The following is a 6,974-nucleotide window of genomic DNA, read 5'->3' as shown; positions in this document are numbered from 1 at the left end:
CAGGTTTAAACTGTCTTCAACTAGTAGTTGAAGTTGAAGTTGATTTAGCCAATAAAAACATGAGGAAATTTAACAACAGTAACATGCACAGACGCCTTACAGCAAGTGAGCTGAATGAATGAACCTCTTTCAAAGCCCTCTCCATCGCATCTGTGTTCCTCCTCTGAGCCCAAGCCTTTGCTTCTTCCCTCCTCCCCCAGCTGCCCCTCACCCCCCCATTCCTCTTACTTAATTTTCTAAAGGCTTTTGTCTTGAAATAAAGGTAAACAAATCTATCCCTCCCTTTCTTTCTTCATTTGAAATGATTGATCACCTGCATAACCTGCAATTCAGGAAGCTTCCAGCAGGGAATGATACTTCATTATTACAGACTCAGCGTTATTTGTGTTAAGTCAGAGTCCAAACACCAGCATTTGTTCTATAAGCCTATAGGTAGTGGGATTATGAATAAATCTGTTTCTATACCTCTAATGCTTTTTCTCTTCTTTTGAAAGAGAATGTGTTTCTTTGAATATCAGAAAAGAACTAAGTTTATTTAAAATATTTTGAAGTTATTACAACATATTAGCAGTCAAATACAAAGAGCAAAATGAATGCTGGAATGTTACCTATCATTATCATTAAACATAAGGGTATATATATGATGAATTCCAGGACCCTGGATATAACCACAGTTTATAGCTTGACCATCCTATGAAGAGGCTATTTATTATTTGAATGGTCATCCTTGTCACCCCTTACAACTCAGCATGTAAGTTTGGCTCTGAAAAAAGACAACAAATTCTGTTGTTGCAAAGAATATGAATTCCACGAACTCCAGTGACTTGCTCTCTCCTTTGGCCTTAAGACATCCTTTCATTCCATCACTGTTGGGCAGTATGTGAACAATAAATTTAAAGAAAGGAAAGGGGACAGCTGAAGTATTTTTCTTGCCTTTATCTTCTTAACTCTTCTCAGATATAGCACTGGGATTTTTCCATTTTCACATCTGAATTGCCAGTCTACAGAAACTCTAAAGAATAATAATGTTTCCTCCAATAGTGGTTATGAAGAAATGTTGTATGAACATTTTGTGTTGGGTTTTAATTTCTCCATGTAAAAATAAAGAATTTTTTTTGGAGTTTATTACTAATCCAGTAATCCTGCTTTTAGTAATATATCACATGGAAATAAATATATAAGATGCATGTCAGGGATGCTTGTTGCAAAGAGGTTCAAAATAGCAAAAAAATAAGGGTGCCTGGGTGGCTCAGTTGATTAAGCGTTGGCCTTCAGGTCGGGTCATGATTCTAGGGTCCTGGGATTGAGCCCCGCATCAGGCTCCATGCTCAGCAGAAAGCCTGCTTCTCTCTCTCTCCCTCTGCCTGCTGTTCTGCTTACTTGTGCTCTCCCTCTATCTCTCTATCAAATAAATAAATAAAATCTTAAAAAAATAAGTAAGTAGAAACAACTGAGCTGTCTACCATTTAAGAGCTTGGTTTTTAAAATTTATCTTTATTCTTTGAGACACAAATAAGGTCATTAAAAAGAATGAAAGCATTTATGTGTTTGCATGGAAAGGTGTTCACTGGTAGGTATAAGGGGGAAAAACAAAAGGAGCTGGGGCACCTGTGTGGCTCAGTTGGTTAGTGTCTGCCTTTGGTTCAGGTCATGATCTCAGGATCCTGGGATTAAGCCCCACATCGGGCTCCCTGCTCACTGGGCAGTCTGCTTCTCTTTCTCCCTTTGCCCCTCCCCCAGCTCATGTTCTCTCTCTCAAATAAATAAATAAATACATCTTTTCTTTTTTTTTTTTTTTAAAGGAGCTAGTATGAGCTCCTTGCTCAGCAGGGAGTCTTCTTCTCCCTCTGCTCCTACCGCCTGCTCCTGCATGTACTCTCTCTCTCAAATAAATTAACTAATTAAAAATCTTTAAAAAAAAAAAAAAGATAGTGTCTTCAAAGTGGCAAAATCCACTGAGAAGAGGTTGTGGATGTACCTTTGGGGGCAAAAGTAGAAGGCATAGGAGGCAGCATCAGGGGTGTGGGAGGAAAGCAAGGAAGAGTGGAAAAGTCATCATGCCCCCTTTCCCACTGTAGATCCCAAGCCTGGGTCATTGTAAACTTGTCAGAGAAGTGAGATGAAACATTAGAGCTTTTATTTAAATTTGGCTAGACATTTTAATACCTGGAAACAACATTTTTGCAACTGAGAATGACCAGAAAGCTATGGAATCTTCTAGAGGTTACATTATGGGGAAGGAAAGAAATCTGACAGGATGTATATAGGAAGACAATGATGGAACTTTAACCATTTAATAAACTGGTTACACCCATTATATAAATTATATAATATATGTAATAAGCATGCCAATAGACATTTTTATATTTTTATTTCTATTTTGGGAAAACAAATAGCTAGGGTTTGAGCCAGAGCTGTCTGTTGAGCAAGAGGCTCCTACAATGGAAGCAGACTGCAGTTTTCTTCGAAATTCCTTAGTTCCCTTGGCTCTAACAATATGGCTCATTCCTCAGCAAATTTCCCTTCAAATGTTCAGCCTGTGGCAATGAGATATTTTTATAGCTTTTTATTTAACATCCCCTTGAGAATTATAGTTTGCTTTTACATGTATTATCAAGAAACAAAAGCAACAAAAACACATTTTAATTTCTCGAGCTATTTGGCTCTTCTTTTTTCAGATAGTGGAGGAATCAGAACCCTGTAGGGCAAAGGACTAAATCCCAGAGTCCGAAGATGGGGATTCTTGCCCGGTCAGTGGCCTGAACTCCCCATAGGACCTCCAGCAAGGTTCTCAACCTTTCTGGGCCTCATTTTTCTCTTAGGTAGTTCCTCTGGAAGATATGCCCCAAATCCTATGTGCCAGGATGTCTTTCGCTGTGGAAAAATCTTGAGCTACATTAATTAGAACATCTGGACTCTACTCCTTCCTATTTCACCAAGGAGTACTATGATCTAAGCAATGGATTTAGCGTCTTTGAGCACCAGTTTCCTTATCTTTAAAACAAGAAAATAAGTCATGCCCTCCTTCCCTTCCAGGTTTTACTGTTGTTTTTGTTTTGGTTATCTAGTGCTGTGTAACATACTATCACAAAAGATAGTGGCTAAGAACACCCATCTGTTCTGCTCATGATTATGTGGGTCAAGGATCTGGAGAAGAATGCAGCTGGATGGTTTATCTTAGTTCTACATGGCATCAGCTGGGGCCTCTGGGGCTGGAGGATTCTGGAGGATTCAGAATGCTGCTTCACTCAGGTTCTGGTATAGTGATACTTCTTGATCTTCTCTCTCTCTCTCTCTCTCTCTCTCTTTCCCTGCCTCCCTCCCTCCACATGGTGTCTCACCCCAGAGCTTAAACATAGCAGTCAGGAAGCAGAAACTTCCAATCAGTTTAGAGCTACTCTCAGAACTAGCATAGCATAATTTCCATTGGATTTACTCTATTGGTCCAAGTAATGGACCAAGTAGTGAGTCACAGTCCCACCAGGATGGGGAAATCAACTCCACCTCTTAATTGAGGAGCAGCAACATCACATTGTGGAAGAGCAAATGGGATGGTAGATACTGGAAAATAGAACTGTCACATATTGCTTTCGTTTTTATTCTGGACCAAAATTATGATAGATGTAGAAGTCTTTGACAAAATAAATCTCTGTGCATCTATCAAATACCATTATGATCCCTGCTTCAATTGTCCATTTATAATCTACTTTGGTTAGTGTTACTTTGAGGTATGCAATAGAGCCATCCCAAATCCAGCTACGCCAGCCACCAGAGCATTATCTATCCGCTGATTGACACCAATTAGAGACACAGGTAATTCCTTCAACAGGGGGACACAGGGTTATTTTGGTTGAACAGAGACTTGCTATATCAGTTATGACATGCCAGATTGTGATGTAATAACTAACAACCCCAAAATCAATGACTTAAGATAAGAAAATATAATGCTCACTGCATACCTCTCACAGGTCCTCTGGGGCTCTGGTACTCTGAGACACAGCAGACAGAGCATGCCCCATCTGAGCCTTGCTGGGTGCCTCAGCAAAGCGATGGGGCATGGCTTCCACCCAGAAATGAGACACATCACCTCCACTCATACTTCATTGGCCAAGGCAAGTCACATGGCGAGACCTGACCTCAAAGGAACAGGTGTGTGAAACCTTGCCATGCCTCGGAAGGAGAAGAACCAGAATTACTGGAGAACTGCCTTCCTAAGGCCCACATCTGGATTGGGATTTTTCAGAATTCTGTTCAAGGACATTTTCAGAGCCCATTCTCAATGCACAAGAGCCTATATGAAGATGAAGAGAGAAAATACATTTTGTTACCCTATATTCTCCTGCTCTAATATGCTGTATTTTTTTTGCCAAGCTTTTCTTTGCTGCTTCTTGTAAGCCATTCCCCAGGGGAATGACAGTGTTTGAAATCCTGACCTTGCCTACAGATTCACGGAGAACAAAATGTTCCCTGGGGTATTCACAATCGTGTCCATCTGCTAGCTCCGTAAAACACACAGAGATGCCACATGCAATCCACATTAGTAAGTTTCCACCCAGAGGGTCACGTTCCTGGCTTAGACTGTGTTGTTTAATAAGAGTCAGCACAGCTGAGTGGGAAGAGCAGTGTAGTAGGTATCACATTGCGTGGGTTCAAAATTACCACTTTCTAGTGTGTGCCTGTAAACAAGTTTTTCTACTGCTTTGAGCCTCAGTTTCCTCAGCTGTAAAATGAAAACAATAATACTACTTTGGAGGCTATCATGAGAATCAGATAATATGTGTGAAACACTTAGGACAGTTAGCAGAAGAGACAGAGAGAGAGAAAGAGAGAGAGAGAGAGAGGAAAGAGAATGACCAACTTATTTTCAGCTCTGGATCTGGTGTGGTGAATTTTAAATACGTTAACAAATTATCCGACACTCCTGCCTTCAACAGGTGGAGCCTAACTCCACTCTCCTTGTGTTTGAGCCAGATTACTGACTCCTTTCTGATGAATCAACTGAATGAGATCGAAATTACAGAACGTGACTTAGAGCGTACATCTTAAAGGTATTGTGGCTTCTATGTTGCTCCCTCTTGGATCACTTGTTCTGGGAGGAGGCAGCTGGGAAGAATATCAGAAGACAGTCAAGCAGCCTTGTAGAAAGGCCGACATGATGAGAAATCAAGGCCTCCTGCCAATAGCCAGAGAGGAACTGAAGGCCTTTGCCCATAGCCACAGGAATGAGCCATCTTGTAAGTGAAACTTCCAGCTCTAGTCAAGCCTTCAGATGCCCTGGCCAATGTCTTTTATTTTCCCCCAGCCAATGTCTTGTCTGCAGCCTCATGAGAGACTCTGAGCCAGAACCACACAGCTAAGCTGTTCCCAAAATCCTAACCCTCAGATACCGTGAGCCAATAACGTGTTCGTTATCTTAAGGCACTAAATGTTATGGTAATTTCTTTCTCAATATCAGGTAGCCAACATATGAAGCATCTCCAGGTCTACCTTGCATATCCCAGCCCATATTTTTTCTGTATTTGGGCTTCTATCTTTTACATCTCAAATTTCCCTATTTAGAATATCATCTTTCCCTGATCTCCACACTTCTTCCCTGGCTAAATCCTTCTTATGTTCAGTTCCTTACTGAATATCACCTCCCCTGAGAAACCTTACGTGCCCTCCTTCTCATGCTCTACCCCTCCAAGCTGGATGAGGGGAGGGTCCCTTCTCTGAGTCCCCGTCCTTCCTTCCACTCAACACAGCCATTGTCATTTTCATGAGCATCCCCAAGTAGATTCCTTACACATCAAGACCCTTGGTCAATGTAGTAGACATAGTCTGTGCCCCCTCAGATATGCTTTACTGCCAAGTGTAGTACACAACTTATGCCAGACTTCCCAGGACTTTCCAGGTTTTGTATTGAGAATCGTGCATCTGGGAAACTCCTCAGTCCTAAGCAGATCCAGATGGCCAGTCACCCTCAAGTGTCATTTACACCAGCTTCAAGAGCTGGTACCAAAAGCTTACTAATGTGACCACCTCCAGAGAATAGTCTTTGGCAGATAGCAACTGCCCTGCCCAGAAGAAGCCCTGGGAGATTACACTACCATACATTGGGGGACTGTAACTGATACAGGGGTATGAAAACATAGCTCCCTTGTTTCCAGGTAGGGTGACTCAGTGGAGCTGTTTATGCGCCAGAGCCCCCTACATAGTTTAGGTCAAGGCAAGACTACACCTGACACCACATCCTTGCTCATCTCTTTCCCCTGACTATACTGCGTCCTCCACTTTGTGTAATTCTCCTGGGATTCCTTCCTCAATATATCACATATGCCCAATTCCTGCATCAAGTTCTGCTACAAGGAACCCGAACTAAGATAGTAAACGGTTGCTGAATGGATGAATAAAGTGAATCTTTTTTAAAAAAAAATATTTTATTTATTTATTTGACAGAGAGAGAGAATGCAAGTAGGCAGAGAGGCAGGCAGAGGGAGGGGGAAAGCAGGCTCCCCACTGAGCAGGGAGCCGGATGCGGGGCTCAATGCCAGGACCTTGGGACCATGACCTGAGCTGAAGGCAGAGGCTTAACCCACTGAGCCACCCAGGTGCCCCAAGAATCTTAGTCACTTAAGATCTCTGAGCCTCATTTTCCTGACCTGTAAACAGAAATAATAATACTCAACCTACAGACTTATCGTGAGAAGTAAAGAAGGTCTTTTTGCAAAGTGCCTAGAGCTGTGCCTGCCTACATGAAAGGTTGTTCCATAGCAACTCTTCAGCAACCTTCCCCACATGAAAGCCTACTGCATGGGTGACTGTGCCCCTCCCCCCCCCCAGACTCCACCCTTGGGTGATCCAGCCCTTCCTTCTGCCCACAGTGAACAACAGCTTTCTTGAGTCTGACCCAACCCATAAGGGAATGAGGTTGTTCTGAATTTAAGGGAGGTGCTGTCTCTGAAGAAAGCTAGGCAGGTAGATAGGGAGTGACT

This window comes from Martes martes (assembly GCF_963455335.1).
Source record: "Martes martes genome assembly, chromosome: 1".
NCBI lineage: Eukaryota > Metazoa > Chordata > Mammalia > Carnivora > Mustelidae > Martes > Martes martes.
This window is presented reverse-complemented; position numbering follows the sequence as displayed.